We start from the raw sequence: 27,396 nt of genomic DNA, 5'->3' as shown, positions 1-27,396 counted from the left end.
CTCCCTCCTGGGCACACAGAAGACAGGGCAACTTCGAAGGCTCTGAACAGATTGCGCTCTGGCACCACAAGATGCATAGCCAACCTTAAGAAATGGGACTGTAACGTGGAGTCCACAACATGCAAGTGTGGAGAAGAGCAAACCACAAACCACCGACTACAATGAAGTCTGAGCCGGGCCACATGCACAATGGAGGAACTTATAGCGATACCAGGGGCACTTGAAGTGGCCAGCTTCTGGTCAAAGGAAATTTAGCATAATGCCAAGGTTTTAACTTTGTGGTTTTTTATACATTATTGCTGTATTCTCAATATGTTTCTGACTCGAAAAACAAAAAAAATCCCTGAACCTGTATTATTATTTCATATCAAAAGCATTGTGTAAATTAGTATTAAACTGATAAAAATAGAAGGAGCACAAGTGGCTAAATATCTTTTGAAACCGGCAACAATTCTTAAACAATTCTTCCTCTGTACATGAGGCAGGACATTCTGGACAAGCATACAGATGTGGAGTTGTCTGTTCTGCTCCACAGTTGCACAAGGTGGAGGATTCTCTTAGGTAGTGCCATTTTGTCAGGTTGTTTTTTGATCTGCCCACTCCACTTCTGAGTCTGTTCAGGAACTTCCAAGTTGCCCATTCTTGGTTTGCCACTGGAGGCAGATCCTCGGAGGGGGCCATCCAACTGGCATTTCCTGCTTCCGCTGTCCAGAGGGATACTCTTGCCTTGCTGGGGGAAAGTTAAGAGAAGTGGTAGTTGTCATGAAGCTATGTATAACCTTGTATATGCATGACCCTGTATAAGAGATACTGATGATCGTTCCAGGAAAAACAGTGGATTGCCTAATGTTAAACGGGGCCCTCTTGCCATCAGGCAATATGACACTGTCCAGTCCACCACTGACCACCAGAACAACTATCACTCCCTTTTGTACAGTGTGTCACACAAGCATCTTAGCTTAATTTTTATAAAATTCAATTATATCAATCTGTATTTATATTTAGTATCTATTATATACTGCCAATAACATATACAAAATATGCATACTGTAACTACTAAAAATATAAATTTTTTTGCAATAATTGTAATTGTACCTTTTCCCCCACTTAGTAAAGGTAAAAGTTTCCCCTGACGTTAGGTCCAGTCATGTCTGACTCTGGGGGTTGGTGCTCATCTCCATTTCTAAGCCGAAGAGCCGGCGTTGTCCGTTGACACCTCCAAGGTCATGTGGCCGGCATGACTGCATGGAGCGCCGTTACCTTCCCTCTGGAGTGGTACCTATTAGGAGCCCCGGTGGCGAAGTGTGTTAAAGCACTGAGCTGCTGAACTTGCAGACCGAAAGGTCCCAAGTTCAAATCCCGGGAGAGGAATGAGCTGTTGCTCCAGCTTCTGCCAACCTAGCAGTTCGAAAACATGCCAATTTCCCCCACTTATGTATTTTTAAATGTCATTTATTTCTTATGATAGACAAAGGTGAGCTCTTTTTGTCTCCTTGCAGCCAATATTTTTAGACGCAAACCGTCATTGCTGGTAGTGATGTACCTTTAGTTTGTTTCTGATGCATGACACTCCTAAAGTGAACATGTCACAGGGTTTTTTAGGCTTAAGAGCGTGTGACATACCCAAGGTCATAGTGTAATGCTCAAACCACTACATCACACTGGATCTCACAATGAGAGGTACACAAATGTATTTACATATCTTTGAAAATGTATCCCCTGACATAGATGTACCACCTATGATTATTTCAATCTACCAGATGTGAGGGGGTGAAATTAGATGTCCACAGCTCCCACAGTTCATGCCATGTATTGTGTGCACAATGCATTACTCATTGCTGACTTTACAAGTTGGCTCCCAGCAAGAGTGCAACCTGTACAGTTACAATCTGTCTGAACAGAAGGAATGGCATCTGCCTTTGCTTTCCCTCTTAGGATATAAGGCAAGCAATGGGTGAGTAGGTGGGGTAGAGTGGGGTGCTCCTTGCCGGCTGGGTAATTGTTGTGCCCAGCAAACTGGTAACCAAAGCAACTGCCTCTTGTTTCATCAGAAAAAAGAAGAAAATCTGCCTCCTAAGTGGAAATCAAAAATTATTTTATTGCAGCCAATTCTTTTAGCATAACAAAATATCTCGTTTTGTTTTCCACTTCTGATCAACAGTTCCTTTGGTTTTGTCTGAAAAAGTAATTCTTCCAGGTTCAATACCTTATGTCACCTTTGATCTGATGGAATAAAAAAGGAAGATTGTTATCAAAACAATCTTCCTTTTTTATTCCATCAGATCAAAGGTGACATAAGGTATTGAACCTGGAAGAATTACTTTTTCAGACAAAACCAAAGGAACTTTTTCAGACTCAGAACAAGAAGTGCAGGATAACACTGGCCTTGCAACTTTTGCAGAAATTGTATGTGTATTCTGCCCATCCCATTTTTGTTAAGCACTGAAAGCAGACCCAGAAGCCAAGCATTTTGCTAGGGTTAGCTCATTTTGGAATGAGTTTCCTGGAGACTTAATGTATTTCATAAAATTAATGTTCCTCTGCAAAAATGAAGGCCAAGCAGGTGCAGTTTATATGCTCCCGTAAACTTTTGGCAAAGTCCACTGGTTCTGTATGAGATATTTAGAGAAGAACAGCCTGCATAGCACTAGGTTTTTGGACCATCTACATTTTGAACATAATGTTTACTAAATGCTAGGGAGATAATGCACATTGTCTGTCTTAGCTTTCCCATGTGTTTAGACATGCTTCCAGGTAATTTTGCAGGTATTACATAAGGCCCCCTTGCTGCGACATAATTTCCTCTTTTCACATTTTGTCCTTGAAATCTCAGGAAATGGGAAGTTGCTGATGCAATGACCCTAGTACTGATTCAGCTGGTTTCTGTGGTATAGGGAACTTAGCCATTGCTAAGTTGTTACAAGTAAATGTTTTTCTTCCACTTCTTACTCACAGAGATCCCTGATTTGGCTAACCAAGAAACAAAACTATGGACTTAGTCACACCGATCTGCTGTGCCACAACAGTCATGTTAATGTAGATAATGAAAAGAGTTGAAAATCTAAAAATATTTATCTTTTTGGCTGGAATTACACTTTAAAAACTACCAGTTCTGACTTACATACACATTTAAGAACAAATCTACAGAACCTCAGACTTGGGGACTACCGGTATACGGTATATATGTGGAATTTACTCCCATATAATCATTCTCTCATACATATACAGGCAGTTCTCAATTTACAAACAAGATAGGTTATGTAGGTTTGTTTTTAAGTTGAATTTGTAAGTCGGAATAGGTACATTTTTAAGTGTAACTCCAGATAGATAGGTAGATAGATAGATCTTATCTATTTAACTATCTACAGAAGATTTTACCTTACTTTCTGTACCTGTGATAGTTTCAGTGGGGACACAGTGGAAACAGACCTATGGCTATAGCCTTGAAACCTGCTATTGGACTCAGTTTGCATTATTTCATGCCTTTATCCTATGTTTCAATAAATATCCAGTGGAATAAACTACAATACTTTCTGTTTCATATTTTAAAAACCCCAGGTAGGTCATTTGCTGGCAAGAAAGAAAATTATTTGTTATTATGAATGTTAGAGAATAATCAGAATCACAACAATTAATGAAAATGCAGCACAAAACCCCTCTCTTCCAATTGAAGTAAATCTCATAATTAAAAAGAACATAATACATTTCGGAAAGAATTTAGAGTTAATTCATATACCCTCCCAAATGCCACAAAAGAATGAGGCATTTTGTATAATGCCATGCACTCAAAAAGTCACATGAAACTTGACCAATTCTGCCAGGCATTCACTGAAGTCAACTTGGGTTGTTGTTGTTTTTTTTTTTAATTTGGCTGCTTCGGTGGTTTTTAGGTTTTGTGTACAAGGCATAACAGCATATGATCCTCTTGTGGAAAGGTCATTTAATGAAACAGAAGAAAGCAAGAGCCTGGAAAAAGTAGCTGGCATTTTGTTGGAGAAGCTCTCTCTGCCTTTGAAGATTGCTTCATTTTACAAGCTTTCTTTACACCGATCAAAAAATCTCAAGATGCTCAGTCCTGCCTTCCATATTTCAAACCATACCACCTTTTCAGCAAAATCTTCTTTCCATTAAAGGTTTGGAAAGAAAAGAGTACACGTTGTTCTCTTCCCAATGATCTGTCCAGGACTACATTGCTCTTCCAATGCTCTGTGTGTGTATTTCCCCTCGCTCTCCCACCCTCAAAGGGCAGATCCTGCTAAGCTTTGGATCTTAGGAGGTGTGGGAACATTGCATTTGTTAAATGAAAAGGAGAAAATGTCATCCAGTTGGCAGGACCTGTCCATTTTCCCCTAACAATATCCCCATAAAGTTAAATGTTGAAACTATCTCCAGCTTTCCGCTTATTGCCGCTTCTTTAGTTATTCATCTGTCAGCATTCTGTAGTCCTCCCGTAAAAGGTTGATTTTAACAGTAAATTGCATTCTTTGATTGTGAGTGTATGTTTTAAAGTTCACTCCAGCTTTCCGCAATCTGAGGCTTTCCAGGCAGTGCTGGACTACAGTCCTGTCCAATATTTTTTGTGTGTGGCCAAGGTAGAGAAGTAAATAGCAACTCTGCTTATCATGAAACACAGTACCTGAAACCAGCCAAGTTATTTTGACACAGGAGGAAGAAAATCTCTCCTTCTTATCACTAATAGTGGAAATATAATAGTCAATTAAATATCGGAAAATTTGCTGCCCTTTTATGTAACAATCTACATTTTCTGCATGGGGCAGCTATCCCATTTTGCCTTTATGGTAAATTCAGCCCGTTACAGTGCAACATGTACAAAGATAACCTTTGTACATTTTGGAAAGGTTATCTTTGGGAGGAATGTCTTTTTGAGTCCATAGAGGATTATTAGGGTCATGGATTTTGAGGAGACATGAATAGAGGACGAAAGGGAGAAGCGTGCCAGGAGAAAGGCGCATCAAGCAAAACCTTCTTGTGACCGCCTTCCACCTGGAAACCTATGTCCTCATTGTGACAGACCATCTGGATCCAGAGCAGGACTCCACAGTCATTTACAGACTTATCGCCAAGACTTTACCCTTGGAAGCGGGGTAAAGCGCAAAATGAGCTCAGGCTTGCCAGGGACATTAAAAACAACAAAAAAGGCTTTTTTTCCTTACGTTGGTAGAAAAAGGAAGAAAAAGGAGGCGATAGGGCCTCTGCGAGGAGAAGATGGTGTGATGGCGACAGGGGACAGGGAAAAGGCAGAACTGCTTAATGCCTTCTTTGCCTCAGTCTTCTCACAAAAAGAAAGCCATCTTCAACCTCAGCAACATGAAATGGACGAAGGATTTGGGGAAATCCAACCCCAAATAGGGAAACAAGTTGTCCAGGAACACCTGGCCACTCTAAATGAATTCAAGTCGCCAGGGCCAGATCAGCTACATCCAAGAGTACTGAAGGAACTAGCGGAAGTTATTTCAGAACCACTGGCGATCATATTTGAGAGTTCTTGGAGAACGGGAGAAGTCCCAGCAGATTAGAGGAGGGCAAATGTGGTCCCTATCTTCAAGAAGGGAAAAAAGAACGACCCAAACAATTACCGTTCGGTCAGCCTCACGTCGATACCAGGCAAGATTCTGGAAAAGATCATCAAGGAAGTGGTCTGCAAACACTTAGAAACAGATGCAGTCATTGCTAATAGTCAACACGGATTTACCAAAAACAAGTCATGCCAGACTAATCTGATCTCTTTTTTCGACAGAGTTACGAGTTGGGTCGATACAGGGAATGCTGTGGATGTAACGTACCTGGATTTCAGTAAGGCCTTCGACAAAGTCCCCCACGTCCTTCTGGCAAACAAACTAGTAAAATGTGGGCTAGACAATACTACAGTTAGGTGGATCTGTAATTGGCTAAGCGAACGAACCCAAAGAGTGCTCACCAATGCGTCGTCCTCATCTTGGAAAGAAGTCACGAGTGGAGTGCCGCAGGGCTCCGTCCTGGGCCCGGTTCTGTTCAACATCTTTATTAACGACTTAGACGAAGGGTTAGAAGGCACGATCATCAAGTTTGCAGACGACACCAAACTGGGAGGGATAGCCAACACTCCAGAAGACAGGAGCAGAATTCAAAACGATCTTGACAGACTAGAGAGATGGGCCGAAACTAACAAAATGAAGTTCAACAGTGACAAATGCAGGATACTTCACTTCGGCAGAAAAAATGGAATGCAAAGATACAGAATGGGGGACACCTGGCTAGACAGCAGTACATGTGAAAAAGATCTTGGAGTCCTTGTGGACAACAAGTTAAACATGAGCCAGCAATGTGATGCGGCTGCTAAGAAAGCCAACGGGATTCTGGCCTGCACCAATAGGGGTATAGCGTCTAGATCCAGGGAAGTCCTGCTATCCCTCTATTCTGCCTTGGTCAGACCACACCTGGAATACTGTGTCCAATTTTGGGTACCACAGTTGAAGGGAGATGTTGACAAGCTGGAAAGCGTCCAGAGGAGGGCAACTAAAATGATCAAAGGTCTGGAGAACAAGCCCTATGAGGAGAGGCTTAAAGAACTGGGCGTGTTTAGCCTGCAGAAGAGAAGGCTGAGAGGAGACATGATAGCCATGTACAAATATGTGAGGGGAAGTCATAGGGAGGAGGGAGCAAGCTTGTTTTCTGCTGCCCTGGAGACTAGGGTGCAGAGCAATAGATTCAAACTGCAGGAAAGGAGATTCCACCTGAACATCAGGAAGAACTTTCTCACTGTGAGGGCTGTTCGGCAGTGGAACTCTCTGCCCCGGACTGTGGTGGAGGCTTCTTCTTTGGAGGCTTTTAAGCAGAGACTGGATGGCCATCTGTCGGGGGTGTTTTGAATGAGATTTTCCTGCTTCTTGCAGGGGGTTGGACTAGATGGCCCATGAGGTCTCTTCCAACTCTACTATTCTATGATTCTATGATTCTATGGAAGACAATCATACTTGACCACAAGTGATCACTCATACTAGGATAGTATGGCTAGTCAGCATTGATAATATTGAGAAATAATCCAGTCTGCTATATGTTTGCTTCATAGGTTGCTAGGCATAAAGGAGAACCAGGCCCTCAGACAATTTTCTTTTTCAAAATCTAGGATGCAATTGGGAAGTTATTTCTGGAGAGAGTGACCACCCTTTCTTATTTCACACCCCAACAAGGTAGGAATTCCATGATTTCTATATTTCTGTATTCTTCCATCACACGGGTTTGGAATAGATGGGGGGTATCTTCCAGCTGTAATTGTACACAAATACCACAGACAGTTGTTTCTGCTTCAAGAGTAGCTGGCTACTTCTACAGAAATTAATTGCTTTGAGTTATCTCTCAGCTATGGTGGAAGAGCAGGGTATAAATAAAATAGCACAATACAAAAAGTTAACATGGTGTAGTAGTTTCGGTGTTGGACTACACTCAGAACAGGGTTCAAATTCTCACTCAGCCATGAAAATCCACTGTGTGACCTTGGGCAAGTCATGCTCTTCTATCCTCAGAGGAGGGTAAAGGCAAATTGCTCTGAAAAATGTTGCCATGATAGTGTTGCCATAAATCAGAAACCACATGATGGCACACAATTACAACAACAGTACACTTTTTTCTTCTCTGATTTTAAACTCTACGTGGGGTTGTCTTTGAAGACTGTTCGGAAGCTCTAAGTGGTCCAACAGGCAGCAGGTCTTAATGTTTAAATGTTGCTTATGTCTTATGTTTTATATCTTATGTCTTATGTTGCTTATATCTTAATAATTTTAACTCATAGATTTGTGTTATTGTTTAGATATTATGATTTGGTTTTTACATGTATGTTTGGCATTGAATTTTGCCATTATTATGTTGTAAACTGCTTTGAGTCCTCCCCCCAGAGTGAGAAAAGCAGTATATAAATACAGTAAATAAACAAACAAACTGTTGTCCCGTCATGCTGGTCAGATCCAGACTTCAGATAGCAATTATCAGCTTGACATTTTCCAGGTCTTATTTCATATCTATACATACACAGAGGTGGGAATACAATGGCTATCTAGTCTTCTATCACTGTTTAACATTGGCTAAGACTGATGGGACTTGGAGTCCTAGTAAAATCTGGACTGTCACAGGTTGCCTTAATAACTCCTCCAATCAAAATCTTGTCTAAAATGCCATTACTCAGTCAGCATCTTCCCTTCCAAACTTGCTTTTTAAAAGAATTGAATATAATCCTGCAATTGACGACTGCTTATTTTATTTGGGCCCTGGCTCTTCAGCTTTGGCTAAGGCAATGGATGCTACATCACATATCATTCTTGAACATTTAACTTTTCTCAGTCATTCTGTCTGAATACTGTTTGTGACATTTCTCTCCAACTTAGAAGAACTAGTTAAACCAAATGCTAAGTTTGGGCAATCTGTTTCTGGATTTCCTCATCATATATCATACTCATATCTCTGACTTGTGTTTCAGAGTCTGGAGCATAATTTAGACCCTGGAGAAAGCACACATGTGAGGGTCAGGTTGTACCTTCTTCTGTCAAATTGTACATCGAACTGGAGGATGTCTCTTGTTTAACTGAATTGTCTTATTTTGATGGACTTGTTTTGATTTTCAAAGTGTAATGCTTATGCTCAGATGCTTCCATTAATCATACTCTAAATTATTTTTGCTGGCTCCCATGTTAGTTTACAGCTTTTGCCTCAGTTGTGCATTTTTTATGAAGTATTATGACCATGCCTACTGGTAATTGATATGTTGCTAACACTGGAATGCCAACTCTGTTGCACATATAAGGACTAAATATATTGCCAATGTAAGCTGTTGTAGTTCCACTTCTTACCTAATAATTCTGTAATAACCCTTGTGTATACACACAGCTTCCTATCTAGTTTTATTTAAAAGAAAGCTGAAATATATTTATTAAAAGACCAAAAGGTCCCAGGTTCAAATCCCGGGAGCGGAATGGGCGCCCGCTGTTAGCCCCAACTCCTGCCAACCTAGCTGTTCGAAAACATGCCAATGTGAGTAGATCAATAGGTACCACTCCAGCGGGAAGGTAACGGCGCTCCATGCAGTCATGCTGGAGCGCCAGAGGTGTCTATGGACAATGCCAGCTCTTCGGCTTAGAAATGGAGATGAGCACCAACCCCCAGAGTCGGTCACGACTGGACGTAACGTCAGGGGAAACCTTTACCTTTACTAACTATGTATCTCGAGAAAATAGTTAAGAGTAGAGACATCACACTGGCAATGAAGATCTGCAAAGTTAAAACAATGGTCTTCCCTGTAGCAACCTATGGATGCGAGAGCTGGACCATAAGGAAGGCTGAGCGAAGGAAGATAAACGCTTTTGAACTGTGGTGTTGGAGGAAAATTCTGAGAGTGCCTTGGACTGCAAGAAGATCAAACCAGTCCATACTCCAGGAAACAATGCCCGACTGCTCACTAGAGGGAAGGATATTGAAGGCAAAGATGAAGCACCTCGCCTACATAATGAGAAGACATGAAAGCTTGGAGAAGATAATGATGCTGGGGGAAATGGAAGGAAAGAGGAAGAGGGGCCAACCAAGGGCAAGACAGATGGATATTATCCTTGAAGTGACTGGCTTGGCCTTGAAGGAGCTGGGGGTGGCAAGGCCAACAGAGAGCTCTGCCGTAGGCTGGTCCATGAGGTCATGAAGAATTGGAAGTGATTGAAGGAATAAACAACAGCTAATTATATCTTCTCTTATTGAAAACCTGCTTTCTAAGGCAGCTTGAAGCAATATATACATTAAGCCAAGTTCTAACAATACAAAAATGTTAAACGTCACAATATTTTGAAGGCACTAGATCCCATCTAATCTTGGAAGCAAAGCAGGGTCAGACCTGGTTAGTACTTGGGTACAGGACAGCTAAGGAATACCAGGCGCTATGGGCTACATTCAGAGGAATGCATTGGCAAACTGCCTCTGAAAGTAATGGCAAACTACATTTCATGCCTTAAGAAACCCTACGAAATGTATGGGGTTGCCTGACAGCACATTCACAAATGCACATAATATTTGTATAATCACCACTGTTGTTTTAAAAAAAAACATCAATTTGCACCTGCAAACTTTCATCAGAGGAGCAAATATGGATAAGACACTTTCCTGCCTGTTGTTTTCAGCTCTCCTCTTCCTGCACAATTAACCTTTTCCGCATTTAAGGGGAAAGATGCAGAAGAACAATTTTAAGAAGAACAAAGATGGACAGGAGTATGTATCCCCCTACTGCAGTTCCTCTGACCATTTCAGCAAGCTCCCCAAGTTGCTTTTATCAACATCACCCCCCTAAAGTTCTGTTATACAAGTCTAATTCATAATACCCAATATAGTGCTCAGTTACCAACCTTTAATATTGATACACCATAGATTGCAATTTCCTCCTCTTAATATATGTTATAGTGTATAAATACCACTTGCAGAGGAGGAAAATGCAGCTTAATTTTTTCCAGCTACAGTAAAATATACAACTTTGACCAGAATGTGAATTTCAATAGCTTGTTGTAACATAAGCAGCCAAGAATAACATGAAAACAGCTTTTTAAAGGTATTTAGCCATCAAAACTGGAGACCAGCAGCACCTTAACAGCAGCAGCCCAATTAAAATGCTTGAGATAATTAAAAGACAACTATTAATGAATAAGTGAAAGCCTGGTTAAAAGTCTCTAATGATAATACTTATTGAACTGTAACTGGAACAAATGTAAAACCTGCATGGGAAGAGGTTTTTCTTTTCTTTTTATGCCAGCTACCCTTAAAGCTGAGCTCATGTTGGAGATAAGATCTGGTTTCTTGAATGGCTCCTTTGAAGTTCAGACTAAGGTCCAGAATGGATTTACTTCCCCCTGCTCACATCAATGTCATTAGTAACTGAGTAAAGGCTCAGTTAAAGATATTGTCTTAGGCAAGTAGTGAACACTTCTGATCAGCAACACTACATGAAGCTTCCTCATCATATGCGCCAAGTCCAGGAAAATGCCTAAACTACAAACTTTGTCTGTTAGAGAAAGTGCAGCTCTCTCTATGACTATTTGCAAGCCACTAACTAGAGTAGTTCTTTGCCCACACATAGCCTCTCATGTCTGAATGAAGATCCAGATTTTTCACATTTGCTCAGACTGGATCTCCACTGCTATATAATCCAGTTTCTGAATCCTGGTTATCTGCATTGAACTAGATTATATGAGACTACACTGCCATATAATCCAGGTCAAAGCAGATAATATGGATTCAGAAACTAGATTATATGGCAGTGTAGATGGGGCACTGCTCCCAAACAGCCTCAAAATACTGGTTCAGTGATGCTGGCATATTGGTGACATTTCAGCCCAAACCTCTGGATTACTCCCTCCAGTGGCAGATATTAAAAACGAATGCTTGTTAACAGTTCATAGAATCATAAGAGTTGGAAGAAACCACAAGGGCCATCCAGTTCAACCCCTTGCCATGCAGGAACATACTATCAAAGCACCCCGACAGATGGCCATCCAGCCTCTGCTTAAAAATCCCAGTATATTCCAGTGCCAAACAACTCTTATGTCAGGAAGTTCTTCCTAATGTTTAACTGAAATCTCTTCTCCTGCAATTTGAATCCATTGCTTCATGTCGTAGTGTCCAGAACAGCGAAAACAAACTTGCCCCCTCCCCGATCAATGTGATGTCCTTTCCAATATTTTTTAAAATAAAATTTTATTGCAAACATTTATAGACAATGTGGTTTACAATGAGATGATGAAGATTTGAGAGTGATGATAAGTAAATACATAAAAACAAAACCGTACAGCCCACCCAACCAACCAAACAATTACAGGACCTGAGCAGAGAGAGGGGAAATAGAAGGAAAGAGAGAGGGGGACAGAGAGGGGAAAAAATCTATACTAGAAATAAACATGAATCGAATCCAACAAACAACTTTACATAGTTACAATATTGAAACATAACCGGTAGTCCCCTCTCAGCTTTCTTTTCTCCAAGCTAAACATACCCAGTTACCTAAGCCACTCCTTGTAGGATTTGGTTTCTAAACCTTTGATAATGTTGGTTGCCCTTCTCTGGACACGTTCTAGCTTGTCAATCTTTCTTGATCAGTATTCCAGGTGAGCTCTGACCAAAGCAGAATAAGGCTAACTGTACGTTTGAATAATGTACAGTTGGCCCTCCAAATTTGCAGTTTTAACTTTTGCAGATTTGATGAACATGTTATCTCTGGGTATCTCTAGGTCTTTCAGGGTAACTTTATGATCAAACTCTCACTTTGGAGAATCTAAAGACCCATAGAGATATTTCTCTCATCTTAAAAATAGGGTTTTTAAATTCACAGTTTTCCCACTTTCATAGGGGTTCTCTGCCCCTAATTCTTACAAAAGCAGATGGTCTACTGTATAGACCAAATACAAATGGACTTATAGTGGGGTATTTGGTCACTTTTTATAGAAAGTTACAATTTATGTCAGAATTTCCCCTTTTTTAGTGTTTTTATTTTCCAGTATTTGTTATACATAGTAGAACATGATTGCATTATTGTATGTAACTGAGAACTCTTTTGAATGTAAATGTACTGTCTAATATTCAAATCTCACGAAGGTATGCACAGTTGCACAGTTGTGGGTGTGGGATCAGAGTGAAATGCAAAAGGGTGTTTCGCTATCTTCTCAAGTCTGGTCCTCGGATACATAAAGAATCCATAAATTGTTTGCATTCACTGTGAAGTAAACACTAACCCCATATAGCTCCGCTTCTTAGCAAACATATATTTTCCATGTGCGTGAGTGCAGAACTATGGCCCTGTTCAGGAGTCTGTAACTTCCAATTAGCTGTCTCTGTTTCCCGTGCTTTACAGGGAGGCGCTGAACTTTCTCCCAAGGCTTCATCACTCAAAATTATTGCCTGACATTTAAGGGCCAGTCCTTTGCAATGGAAACCACAGCACATGCAGCAATAATTTAAAATCACAGGCATGCTGGCTTTTGTAATATGTTGCATGGCAATAAGAAGTACTGTATACAGAGCATAAATAAACTGCAGGCTAGCAACCTCCTTTAAGGCTATTTTCATATCTCTAATGCTTTAGCTTTTCAAGATTAATAATAACAACCCAGATGCATCCATTTATTAACATCTGCTCAACATTTCCAAAGCTGTTTTTCCTTTTCACAGAATTGAATGCCTGAAATAAAAAACCTTTCTATAACATATGTGTTCTATTAAATCTTTACCATATCTAATGAACAGAACCTCTGGATATACGTGACTCGGATCTTAAAGTGCATCAAGTTTCTAACTTTTTCCTTTTGTTGCTAAAAGTATAGAACTGGTTCCTCCCAAAGCCCACAATACATCTTTTAAAAAAAGTATAAGCCACTCAGCTCTGAGTGGAAACTTTTGCAGCATTTCCTGTGACTTCCTGCTCAACGCATCCCTAAAAAGGTGCTGTGGATTATCTCAACTATGTCACAAATCATACATCTATTGTGTGTCAGGAAAAAAAAGTTGGGGGAATCGTCCCAAAAAAATAAAGGATGGGGGAGAAGACAATGACCTTGTGTGCTACGTTTAGAGATTAAAATAATAAAACGCCCCTCCTCCTTTTCCTGCCCTTGTTACAACGAACTAAAACAAGTGCAAAGCTGTCCAAGTATGGTTGTGCCGTCATATTCTATTAGAATAAAAGTGCTCAGGTTAAAAAACAGAAACGTTTCCAACCATTCTTAATAGTGAATGTTGAACCACTGATATCCTTTCTATTACATAAATGCATGTAAAACCATGAGTGGAGTAAACTAAAAGCCAGTCTACATAGCATGGTGTTCCTACAATGATTCTACTACACAATGTAATTTTAATAAACAAATAAATATGAATTAAATTTCCACCTCTTCTCTGCCCCCCACATTTGAAATAAAAATATAAGTATCTATTTTAATTCAGCCGTAAACATAATACTTGGATCCAAGTGCCATTGATTTCAGTTGTAACTCCATGAGAGTGGAAAAGAGATACCCTTTGACTCCATCTTCTTCTTGTGAGGAAGGAAGTCATAATGCTGAGTTGTAATGCTGAGCTGTAAGCCATGCTAGAGAGCCCATAGGAGTTTTTAACACCATAATGTTATGTACATCACTGTAAAGCAAAATTAATAGGACTTTAGAATTGCAACCTAACCCAGTCCAGCCCTTACGATGGCCTCATCTATACTACCAGGAAGATAATGCAGTTTAACTGCATTCTGCTTTATATGAATCTACATTGAACATACAATCAAGTTTAAAATTACATTATATGGCAGTGTAGATGGGGTTGATGTTAGCGGATACTAATCTGGATCAAACCTATAGCTATTGCTATAAATTTCTCATACTATCTAAGTTACATTTTCATTTTATCTTCAGCTACTGTAAAGGTTCCTGGCCTGAAACCTGACTAGCTGGACGTGTTCTACACTACAATACATTAGACATAGTTAATTAGCTATTGACAAAGCAACTGTAGCCACATCTGCTCAAAAGTAAAACCTATTGGGTTCAATGGGACATATTCCTAGATAAGTGTATATAAGATTACAGTCATGAGGAGAGGTATGTAAGAAATAAAATTATTATCATTATTAATGGGTTGCTGTAGGTTTTCCTGGCTGTATGGTCGTGCTCCAAAAGCATTCTCTCCTGCCATTTCGCCCACATCTATGGCAGGCATCCTCAGAGGTTGTGAGGTCTGTTGGAAACTAGGTAAGTGTGGAATGTCCAGGGTGGGAAAAAGAACTCTTGTCTGTTGTAGGCAAGTGTGAATGTTGCAACTGGCCAACTTGATTAGCATTGAATGGCCTTGCAGCTTCAAAGCCTGGCTGCTTCCTACCTAGCAGAATCCTTCGTTAGGAAGACATTCCATAGATATATAAACCCTACTTGCCCTAGTTTCCAACAGACCTCACAACTTCTGAGGATGCCTGCCATAGATGCGGGTGAAATGTCAGGAGAGAATGCTTCTGGAATATGGCCATACAGCCTGGAAAACTCACAGCAACCCAGTGATTTCTACCATGAAAGCCTTTGACAACACATCATTATTAATGTTTATGCATTTAAATCAGGCATTGAGAACGTGTGGCTTTTCCGTTATTACTGCACTGCAGCTCTTATCATCCCCCACCAATAGTTATGAAAGCTGTAGCTATGTTGTATGCTGAGAACTAAATACAGTAGAGTCTCACTTATCCAACATAAACGGGCCGGCAGAATGTTGGATAAGCGAATATGTTGGATAATAAGGAGACATTAAGGAAAAGCCTATTAAGCATCAAATTAGGTTATGATTTTACAAATTAAGCACCAAAACATCATGTTATATAACAAATTTGACAGAAAAAGTAGTTCAATATGCAGTAATGCTATGTAGTAATTACTGTATTTACGAATTTAGCACCAAAATATCATGTTGTATTGAAAACATTGACTACAAAAATGTGTTGGATAATCCAGAATGCTGGATAAGCGAGTGTTGGATAAGTGAGACTCTACTGTAAATCTGAACAGCCACACATATAATAATAATAATAATAATAAAATAAAACTTTATTTATACCCCGCCACCATCTCCCCATATATCCATCCTTGACTTAAATGAGCAACTAGAAGATAGACCTGCAGTGCATGACGAACATAAAATGTAACCTGAGGTGGTAAAAATGGCTAAGGGCCAGATGAGACTCTGCTGCATTCAAAGCTTGCTTAGCCTAGACACGCTAGCAATTACAATATTTGGCCTATCTTTGTGCCCAAAATGTTGCTGTGTCTCTGGACTAGATGACACCTGGATAACCGAGCTCCTCCTTCACACCACTCTTTCCATGGCAGTCTTGGCAGCAGAGCTGTACTGCTGGCAGATTGCTCTGTTGGCAAGTCTCTTTGACCAATTCTCCAAAGAACGTTTGTGCATTAGCCTCACAATCTGATGCATCTTTGAATTGGGATAGCACTGGTCATCTGGATCCAAATCTTTGTGACAATCCACATCTAAAAGTATATTCTAGTATTTCATTTCAGTTAATGTATATGTAAATAAAAGCACAAGTTAAAAGGGAAAACTAAGGAGTTAAGGTCCCTGGTGGTGCAGCGAATTAAACCGCTGAGCTGTTGAATTTGCTGACTGAAAGGTTGGCAGTTCGAATCTGGGGAGCGGTTTGAGCTCCCACTGTTAGGCCCAGCTTCTGCCAACCTGTGTTATATCCCAGCCACAGGCTGGCCATGGTCACGTTCAAGATGATGACACTGAAGGGGATTTTGGTTTCCAAGATGAAACAGAAGAGGATTCTGGTTTGGGGATTTTGCAGCACTCTGAGCCTTCTGTTAAAGACATGCAGTTTCACTTTCAGCAAGATGACCTGTTGGCTCCAGAAGAGTCAGATACTGGTCAAGCTGACATTCTTCCTTTGGGAGTTTTTGAGGAGGATTCGGCAGCTATGAGAAATAATGAGGAGGTAACTGGAGAACTAACAAATAATGACAGAGCCGGGGCAACTGAAGACCAGGTGCGAGATAACAGTGACCCTGAGCTGTACAGGGAAGACCGTTTGTCTTGGCGGGGCTCGGAGCTTCGCAGACGCGCTCGCTTGGCGCGCAAAAGTCAACTGTCAAAAGATTCAAGCTGTGGCAAAAGGAACGCCTTCCTGGGATGCTTTTAAAAAGCAGCTTCTTCGGACCATATCTTTGTCAGAGCAATTTCATCGCTTCACCCTTGTGCTGTGCTTTCTGAGGACTACTCTTTGCCCTGGGACTTCCTGCATTCTTGGACCCTGTTTCTTGCCTTTGAAACCTGTACTATAGATCCTGTGGACTAAGACTTTGTGCTCTGAACTTCATGTTTTTGGATTCTATGGATTTAAGATCTTATGTTTTGGATCTCTTGGACTAACTCCCTGCCTCATGGATTATTGCTATTATTTTGCCTTTGAATCATTGGACCTTGCCTCTTGAACTATTGGACTCTTATGCTTTATTGACTTCTTGCTACCTTTGGACATTCCCTTTATATTTGGACTTATCATTGATTGCTTGCTTCATCTATATTGCTTTGCTTTAATAAAGACTTTAAAAGACTATTGTGTATTGACTGGGTATCTTAGCAAGGTGAATTTGGTCTGAGGTGCGACAACCTGGCAGTTCGAAAACATGGAAATGTGAATAGATCAATAGGTACTACTCCGGTGGGAAGGTAACAGCGCTCCATGCAGTCATGCTGGCCACATGATCTTGGAGGTGTCTATGGACAACACCGGCTCTTCGGCTTAGAAATTGAGATGAGCACCAACCCCCAGAGTCGGGCATAACTAGGCTTAATGTCAGGAGAAACCTTTACCTTTATCAAGGAGTTAAAAAGAAGAGTAAGTAATTTTGAATTTACAGAGTAATTCTCTACTGACTCAGAAACAAATTCTGCAGAATTCAGTGGGACTCCTGGACAATTGTTGATAGGATGTAATCCTGGTTTTAGAAGAGTTTGCAAAATTCTTCCTGACCATATCAGGCAATGTAAGATGGCTGCCCTATTCTAGGCAGCTAATTTTGGGTGTAATGAAAGATCACCATTAGTAACTTAACTTATGAAAATGATGTTTTGATTGTTTTGTTATGTATGAGAGAGAAAAGGATCTAGTGAAATGTTCTGCCTCAAGTGGCAAAATAATACAGCAGGCAATGATTTTGTATCATTTGCCTTTGGCAGCACAGTTATTGGGCTGTTCTTGAGTCTCATGCCAATGACAACACTGTCTTGTTCAGTTGTGTCAATGAGCAAGAGGTTACAATGTGGGTGAACCCAGATCCTGCTGTTGCCAATGGAAAGGACAGCTGTGACACCTGAATTTGACAGGTCTGACAATGGCTGACATTTTGAGAAAGAACACCACACTTATTGAGATATCACCATAGGCAAAACTTACTTTGACAACAGTCCAGTAACCATTAAAATAAACAACGCATCAATATAAAGCAGAAGAATACTCTCTATACTTGACCCGGGCATTAAGGGCAAGTTGAAACAAGAAGCTGTCACTGTTCTTCTGTAAAATGCTCAAGACTAGACACTGACAAGTGAGCTCAAAAGGGCAGTCGCTGATCAGGCAGTTTTGGGTGTTACAAATAAGCAATGACAGCGCAAGTGTGAATGATTTGCACTTCCTGTTTTCATGCTGACAGTACTATGTGCTGTCTTTAGGTTGTGCAGGCCTTGTGGTCTGAAGGGCTCTATAGGTCAAAATCACCCTTCCAAATAGAGAAGAAACTAAAAATGGAAATGAAAGAAACATATATTTATCGTGTAACTTTTAAATCATATGCTAACTCCAAGGAGACATTTATTCCTTCTGTCTTCACAACAACAATGTGAAGGAGTTTAGGCTGAAAGATATGAACTGAAACCAAGGCCTCTCGGTGAGCATCAAATATATGAAGGTGGTTCTCACAGGTCTTGCCCTGGCAGTCTAAACATGATGAAATTCAAACCTTTGAAAGCTTACTGGTTTGGACCATAGTTCCCAGAATCCTCTACCAAGTGTATTCTGGCTGGTGCAGTCCAAAATGACAAACTGGTTACACATTAGTTCTTCCAAAATAAATATAAAATGGATTAAAAAAAATAAAATTTCCATGTTTAAACTTCTTTGGTCTCTTATATCCAGCCTCTCTTCTTGCTCCTTTCTTCTAATAATAAATAATAACAATGTAGGTTGGGAAATTCTGGGAGCTGTAGGCCAAATGCAGCTTTTCTGAGGTCTGTTAAGCAGAAGGCACTAGTGTAGATGTAAAAGATGCAATAACATAAATAAAATGTATAGGAAGGGATGAGAAAAATCAATAAATTCCAGTTCTAAGGCTTTTCAGTTCTCTGTAGTTTAAATGGGATGATTATGAGGAGACTATTTTGAAGAAGCAGAAGCCAAGCTGCAGTTAGTTCCAGTTGAGTCGATAAAGTGGTACATGAAGTGTCACTTCTCTCTCTGCAGCAGGTTGCTAACAATGACAACAGTGGTGCCAGGAAAAAAAATGTGGGGTTGTGTATCACAAAATTCATTTTTAGAAAGGGAAAAGTTTGCCTTCCCAAGTTATGTCATTATAACATCAGTAGAGGTAGATCCATTTGGATTGGGTTTAAGACAGCAGTTGCCAAAGTAAATGCCTCACTGAGTGCCTACCAGTCCGTGTATGAAAGTGTGAATGTCCTCTCTCTCTCTCTCTCTCTCTCTCTCTCTCTCTCTCTCTCTCTCTCTCTCTCCCTCCCTCCCTCCCTCCCTCCCTCTCTTAATAACACATTTTGCCCCTTGCTCACCCCAAGCCTGACCACAAACCAGAATGGGCACCAACACTGCACTACAGTTCATTTTGCATTATTTTTCCCACTTTGAGGGGGTGATTATTTGTAACTGTGCATGCAATTCTAGCTTGCTTTTAATTTCCAAATTCTAATTTTATTATAAAGGGATTTCTTTGAGAAAGGCAACTTTTATGTAATCACAGGGAAGACAGGGAGGTGATACGGGGATATAAGAGCAATAGGGAGAGATGGGTAACAAACAAAATTTATTATCAGTAGTAGTACTAGTTGTAGTGACTTTTCTAAGACCAACTTTGGGAAACTCTCTTTCTTGGATCACAGGTTTCCAGGGTGTTTAAGAAGAAGAAGAAAAAACAATAACTTTACTAAACTCTGGAATGCAGAATGCAAGTTAAACTTCCAAGATAGCTAGCATGCTTTATTATCACCTCCTTGTTGCTCTTGTGATTGCATAAAAGCTACATTTTGCAAAAAAATCCCATTATAATAAAATTCTCTGTCCTTCTCCTGGCTCTGCCTATAGTTAAGGCATTATTGAAGATAAACTTTGCTGTGTTTGGATTCAGTGGGGCATAGTGGCTTTAGTGTTGGACTATGGCTGGATCTACACTGCCATATAGTTGAGTTTCAGAATACAGATTAATTGCACTATGGCAGCATAGATTCATATAATCCAGTTCAAATCTGCATTCTGAAACTGCATTACATGGCAGTGTAGATCCAGCCTATGACTCTGGAGACCAGGGCTCATATCACCTACTTGGCCATAAAAACGCAACAGGTAACCTTAGGCAAATCTCACAAACCCCATCTACACTGACATTTAATGCAGATCGAACTGCATTCTATGGTCAGTGTAGACTGATATAATGCAGCTCAATACAGGTACACTATTTGAGTCTACACCATTATTTGAGTCTACACCAGACATGGGCAAACTTTGGCCCTCCACGTGTTTTGTACTTCAACACCCACAACTCTCAACTATTAGGAATTGTGGGAGTTGAAGTCCAAAACACCTGGAGGGCCAAAGTTTGCTCATGCCTGCTCTACACTGACAGTATAAAGCAGTTTGAGCTGCATTAAATGGTCAGTGTAGATGGGACCACACTCTCAGCCCTAGAAAATCACGTTGCCCTAAGTCAAAAATGTCTTAATTGGGCATTAAGCAATAATTGGAAGTCAGCTTCTGTGACTTGACTGGTCTCCCCAGAATCCTCAAAGCATCTTTTGCATTTTTATCTCTCTACAAAATAAAAAGAAGACCTTTTTCTGTTTGAATATTTATTTATTCAAATAGTCATACATTTCTAAGTGTTTGTTGCATACAGTGAAAATTTTTCCAGCTATTAATGTTTATTAATAGTTACAAATAGTTAAAAGCCTGCTCAGGTTTTTAACTATTTGTGTTATTATTGATGTGATTTTACTGTTTTTTATGGATCTGTTTTTACTTGGATGTGTTTTTACTATGACAGTAACCACTTGGGCTTGATCCCATGTAAGCCGCCCCGAGTCTCTTCGATGAGATGGAGATGGGGTATAAAAAAAAGTTATTATTATTATTATTATTATTATTATCATCATTTCTTACATAATACATTTTCTTTAAGGGGTTACTGTCTTCTATTTGAATAGTACATATAAAACTATCTTCGGCTCTCAATTAATATCCACTTCCTCCTTGTCTACAGTTTTATAGGCTCTCCGATGTACATTTTTAGTTTAATTATACTTTTTAAAAAGATGTTGAATTACTGGTTGTCATTCATTAACAAAAGTCTCTAATAATTCTCCTCTCAAGAGTAGTTATTTTATCCATTATTAGCAAATCTGTAATATATTTTTCCCATTCTTCTAAGGGAGGTATCTCTGAGGTTTTCCAATATCTGGCATACACTATTAAAGCTGCCACTGTCATGTAAAACAATTTTCCCCTAATTTCCTTTCTAATTCTTCATCTGGCATGTTCAAAAGCTACAAGTGTTGTATCATTTTAAAGTTTTTGTTTATTTTTTTTTTCAAGATACACATGAATCTGAGTCCAGTAACTTTTTTGCTTTGTTGCATGTCCACCATGTGTGGTTAAATATGCCTTTTTCTTTTCCACATTTCCAACATTTGTTGGTGCAGTTGTACGTCTTTGCTAATCTCTCTGGAGGGAGATACCAACGTGGATGCATTCTGAAGATATTTTCCTTCAGGTTTCAGCATGTTGTGCTTTTACTATTGGGTCATTTTTATCTCTTTTATCTGGTATTTTGAGAAAAACTTATAATATCACAAAGTACTACCACCTCACCCGCCTCATAGAAAGTCTACTACAAAACAGGAGCTTTTTTGTTGAATTCCAGGGCCAGATAAGTAAATGACAAAAAGAGAATGCCTGCCTCAGGGGAGCGTGCTCACTCCATCAATGTTTAACATTGATGTTTAACAAATGATCACCCACTGCCAGAAAGGACAGAAAGATTCATCTATGCTGATGATAGTGCCATCACTGCCCAAGCAGGGAGCTTTGAAATGGTTGAACAGAAGCTCTCTGAAGCTTTACTTACTGCCTATTACAGGGAAAACTAGTTGATTCCTAATCCATCTAAAATACAGACACGTGCTTTTCACCTTAAGAACAGCCAAGCATCTTGAGCTCTGAGGATTACCTAGGAAGGAATCCCACTGGAGCATTGTAGCACACCAAAATACTTGGGAGTTACCCTGGACCATGTTCTGACTTACAAGGACAAGCAAAAATTGGGTGCTAGAAATAATATCATGTGAATGCTGACTGGCACAACCTGGGGATCACAACCAGATACAATAAAGACATCTGCCCTGCACTTTGCTACTCTGCTACTGAATACGCATGCCCAGTGTGGAACATAGTGGATGTGGCTCTTAATGAGACATGCTGCATTATCACAGGATGTCTACACCCCACACCACTGGAGAAATTAAACTGTTTAGCCAATATTGCACAACCTGACATCCGTCGGGAGTAGCAGCCAGCAATGAAAGGACCACGGCAGTGACATCTCCAGCCAGCACGCCAACATCTTAAATAAAGAAATAGTTTTCTAAGATCTACAGAGATACTTGCAGGAACAACTCAGCAAGCGAGAGTTTAAAAGTGGCAGGCTAAAACCCAGAACCCCAATCAGTGGCTGATGCCGGATGAGAGACTCCGTCCTGGGCACACAGATGACTGGACGACTTGGAAGGCGCTGAACAGATTGAGCTCTGGCACCACGAGATGCAGAGCCAATATTTAGAAATGGAGCCACAAAGTGAAGTCCACGACATGAGAGTGTGGAAAAGAGCAAACCACAGACCACCTATAACAATGCACTCTGAGCCCTGGCACATGCACAATGGAGGATCTTCTTATAGCAATAGCAGAGGCACTCCAAGTGACCAGCTACTGGTCAAAGGACATTTAGTATAATGCTAAGTTTTAAAACTATGTGTTTTAAAATACAACTGTACCCTCAGTTCGCTTCTGACACGATAAATCATCTCTTGGCCTATGTTTTGAGCCCATCTAGCCATGGAGTAATTTACTACTTCCTCTTCCCGTGTACCAAGTCAGTAGATATACATATATATATTATATATAGTAAGTCCTTTTGGTTTCTGGAACATTGCCACATCAAACCATGTCTTCATAGTCTGGAAGCCTAAGGTTCTGAGTTGTTCTTTCAATTTCTCCTGCAGCTGTCTATATAGAAGCCAATTGCACTGAGGGCCCATTTGAACCAATCATTCTACAGATTTCATTTCTGTGTTTTCTAAGTCGGTCTGGATCAGTTCCCTGAAGGTCAGTGGTTTTCAAAACATCTGGGGACCACAGGTTGAGAACCACTGATGTAGGTTAACAATTTCCCTTGTAAGATGTTGTCCCTTTTGTAGAGCAAGCTAGAATTGTATACATATTAAAGTTAGGAAGACTTTAAAAAACAAAAGTGCAGTTGCTGTTCCTTGGGATAGTCTTCTTCTTGACCGTTTGCGGAAACCCGTGACAAGCCAAAGCAAGGGATCTCTCGTCCTGCTTTTCTGTGAAAAGGAACTCGGGGTTGTTTGAGTGACTAGGTTTATTTTTTAAAAAAAAGATAACTGTAGCAAAGTTCTACATACAGTCAGAAGCCGCGGGAGGGGGTGGAAAAAGGGGGAGGACGTATCTTTAACCCACAAAGATGGGAGTCGGTTTAGTTCAGAGCTGAAGCTAACAATGGAAACTTTTTCTTCTTCTTCTTCTTTTGGTTAGTGTTTCCCTCCATTGGTCCTGCCAAGCAATAGAAAAGAGTAGAGGGGGGGGGGGGGAAGAAAAAAGAAAGAAAGAAAAGGAACTTGTTCCGCTGAGTTCAACCCCAGACAGGCTCGCAACTTCCTTCCTGCTTTCCGACCCCCTCCCTCCCTCTTTCTCTCCCTCCTCCTTCTCCTGCACATTCAACAAACACAGGCTAGAGGAGGAGGAGGAGGAGGAGGAGGAGGAGGCGGCAGCAGCGGAAAAGGAGCATTCAAACAAGACCAGCCCTGCGGAGACAGCCAGCAAGAAGGACTGCCCTCTGCCTGGAACGGGCAGCAAACTTCTCGTGGACCAAAGGGGTGTGTGAAGAGGATCAGCCTGGATCTGGAGCCTTCCTTCCTTCCCGTGCGTCTTGCGCCGCATTTGTTCCTGGAGAGATGTGACCCCGCACTGCTGCTGCTGCTGCTGCTTCTGGCGCAGGTAAGGCAGGCCAAAGTCCCCCTTTCTTTCTCCGCCCCGTCCGCCTCTCCTCTTGCTTTGCAGGGTCGAGCCCAGGTGCATCTATCTACTCCTTCACTGCCAGGCTCAGTGTTAGGGGATCCTCTTTGGGGAGGCACCACCCCTCTTGGAACCGAAGAGGCCAAAGACCTGATCAATCTCCAACTTTATGCTTCCCTAATCCCTACCCTTGAGCCATGACAGTGAAAGTAGGCTCAACCTGCATTCATTCCGCACTGGAGATCAGGGCTTGCTTCTTCAACTCCTTTCACACTCAAACTCTTTCCACTCTCAACCTATTTCCACTCGAGGAACATTTATTTGACTCCAATCTCCAGGTATATATAAAATCAGTATAAAAGTCAAACATTTCCTGAATATGTTGCATGGCCAGAATCACAGGGTTGTTGTGAGTTTTCCGGACTGTATGACCATATTCCAGAAGCATTTCCTCCTGACGTTTTGCCCACATCTATAGCAGGCATCCTCAGAGGTTATGAGGTATATTGGAAAAACTAAACAAAGGAGATTTATATATCTGTGGAAGGTCCAGGGTGGGAGAAAGAACTCTTGTCTGTTGGAGGCCAGTGTGAATGTTGTAAATAATCACCTTGATTAATTACAACATTAATGGCCATACCAGCTTCATGTCCTGGCTTCTTCCTGTCTGGGGGAATCCTTTGTTTGGAGGTGTTTGCTGCCCCTGATTGATTCGTGTCTGTAATTCTTCTGTTTTCAGAGTGTTGCTCCTTATTTACTGCTCTGATTTTAGAGTTTTTTTTAATACTGGTAGCCAGTTTTGGTCATTTTCATGGTTTCTTCCTTTCTGTTGAAATTGTCCACGTGCTTGTGGATTTCAATGGCATCTGTTTTAGTTCTTCCAATATATCTCGTAACCTCTGAGGATGCCTGCCATAGATGTGGGCGAAACGTCAGGAAATAATGCTTCTGGAACATGGCCATACAGCCCGGAAAACTCACAACAACCCATTTACTAAATAATGAAACCAGCATTTGCACAGCTTGCTAAACAGGCTGATTTTTTCCCCCTTTTTGTTGAGTCCAGCGGAAACATTTTCTATGGAGTCCGCTGTAAACACTGCACAGTTGTTGCGCACAGGTTTGTGCTAATGAGTGGCGTTTAGAAATTTTTACTCTTGCGAAATGTTTCATGACCCCATCTATTGAGCTAAGAGATCTCATTTGAGTTGGGATCCACAGTTTAAGAAGCAGAGACAAAGATACACACACATGCACAGAAACAGAGGCTTTCCCTCTGAGGCATTTTAAAGTAAACTTTGCGTTTCCAAACTGAAACCCAGGCCTGGATTTAAGATACTTAGAGGAAATAAATAAGGGACATAATGTGGCCCACATGATTCCCATTCTGTTGGAGTGCCTTTCTGAAACTTTTGTTAACGCTCTTCAAGTCGAGTTTAACATATGGCAAACCTAGGAAGTTTACACTCCAAGACCTCATCGACAATGAAAAATTGTCACAGTTCGTCACAGCTGTAACTGCCATAACACAATGCTATGGAATCATAAGAGTTGCAGTTTACTGAGGCACCAACACTCTTGGCCAGAGAAGGCTAAAAATCTTGTAAAACTACAACTGTTATGATTTTGTCATAATGAGCCATCACAGGTTTTTTTTGTTTTATTTTAATTGTGTCAGAAGCGACTTGAGAACATACTGCAAGTCGCTTCTAATGTGAGAAAATTAGCCGTCTACAGAGACGTTGTTCAGGAGATGCCTGAATGTGTTACCAAGCTACTGGGAGGCTTCTCTCATGTCCCTGCAAGGTAGAGCTGACAGACGGGAGCTCACTCTGTCTCGTAGATTCGAACCGGCAACCTTTAGGTCAGCAACCCAATCTTTGGTCAACAGTTTAGCCAGCACCCATCGTGCCACCGTGGCTCTGCCATCACAGTTAAAACAATATCAGACTTATAGGACTATATTATTTCTACTGCAGATGCACCCCAAGCCCTGTCCTTAACAGCCCTGCTCAGGTCTTGCAGACAGTTTTTGATTGCGTCTTTCCATCCGGAATGCAATCTTCCTCTTTTCCTATTACCCATCACTTTCCTAAACATTATAGTCTTTTTTTTTCTCATGATGTGGCCAGAACACAATAGCCTCACTTTAGTCACCTTGGTTTCTAGTGTGATGTCAGGCCTGATTTGTTCTAGGTTCCATGTGTTAGTCTTTCTGTCAGTCCACAGTATCTACAGAATTCTCCTCCGACATTTAAAATTAACTGATGTTCATCCTATCAGCGTTCTTCACTGTCCCTTTTTTTAACTCATACATAACATCATCACGATCACTTGGACCATCCTAACTTTAGCAATAAGTGATATAGATACTTATTGCTAACTAAAATGAAAATATGAATTCATCTATCTCTCTGTCTTTCTCTCTATTTCTTTTGCATTTCTGTAGCAGATGTGGTTCTTTTTAAAAACAAGCTTCCTAAACCTTGGTTAAAAGTTCCTGAGATTTTTTTTAACATTCCGTTATTTTGGGTGGTTTTTTAATGTCAGGAGTGACTCAAGAAACTGCAAGTTGCTTCTGGTGTGAGAGAATTTGCCATCTGTAAGGGCATTGCCTAGGGGATGCCCAGATGTTTGATCTGTTACAATCCTGTGGGAGGCTTCTCTCATGTCTCCGTACAGGGAGCTGGAGCTGATAGAAGGAGCTCACCCGCTCTCCCCAGATTCGAACCACCAACCTGGTGGCTGGCAGTCCTGCCGGCACAAAGATTTAATCTATTGCATCACCGGGGACTCCATTTTCGGTGATGAGCAGGATAATAAAAATGACTTAGATAAGTAGTACATGTAAATGTATTTGCACCTATAAAATACTTCCTCTTTTGGAAAAAAAACTTACTTTGAAGACAACCCAAATTTCAGGACTGTATGAACTGGAGAAGTTTTCATTTATGGGTCTTTTGAATAGGACAAAGGGCACCCAGTAACAATATTTTGAAAAATTGCCTGAGGAGCGGCAGTGTCGTTTTCCCTAATGGACCACTGGAGATTTTGCCACTAGGCTTTAGATTGTACATAAAACACACACAGCTATAGCTGGCATGTTTACAAAATATCCAGCATACATTACCTTCCTCCACATTTGGACACACTCAGACTTCCCACTCTCTTTTTAAGGAGACATTCAGGGGTGCTTGGGAAAGATAGTTTTTTAAAAAAATCACTGGTTCTAGAATTTCCCAGCTTTAAAATAAAAAATTGAAAATTTCTCATTCATAGGCAGCTGCTTAACACCAAATAATTAG

General features: G+C 40.7%; 1 protein-coding gene across 1 annotated transcript in view; it reads left to right on the top strand.

Annotated features, from left to right (window-relative positions):
• Positions 1 to 23,691: 23,691 nt before the first annotated feature.
• itpkb (inositol-trisphosphate 3-kinase B) overlaps positions 23,692 to 27,396 on the top strand; it is a 98,722-nt gene continuing 95,017 nt past the window's right edge. The window contains exon 1 of the mRNA XM_062972867.1: positions 23,692 to 24,073. The gene's annotated coding sequence lies outside the window, so the exon portion shown is untranslated. The remainder of the gene's footprint in view (positions 24,074 to 27,396) is intronic.

Source organism: Anolis carolinensis, chromosome 1 (genome assembly GCF_035594765.1).
Source record: "Anolis carolinensis isolate JA03-04 chromosome 1, rAnoCar3.1.pri, whole genome shotgun sequence".
Lineage (NCBI taxonomy): Eukaryota > Metazoa > Chordata > Lepidosauria > Squamata > Dactyloidae > Anolis > Anolis carolinensis.
The sequence above is the reverse complement of the archived record's forward strand: the minus strand, read 5'-3'. Positions and strand labels throughout refer to the sequence as shown.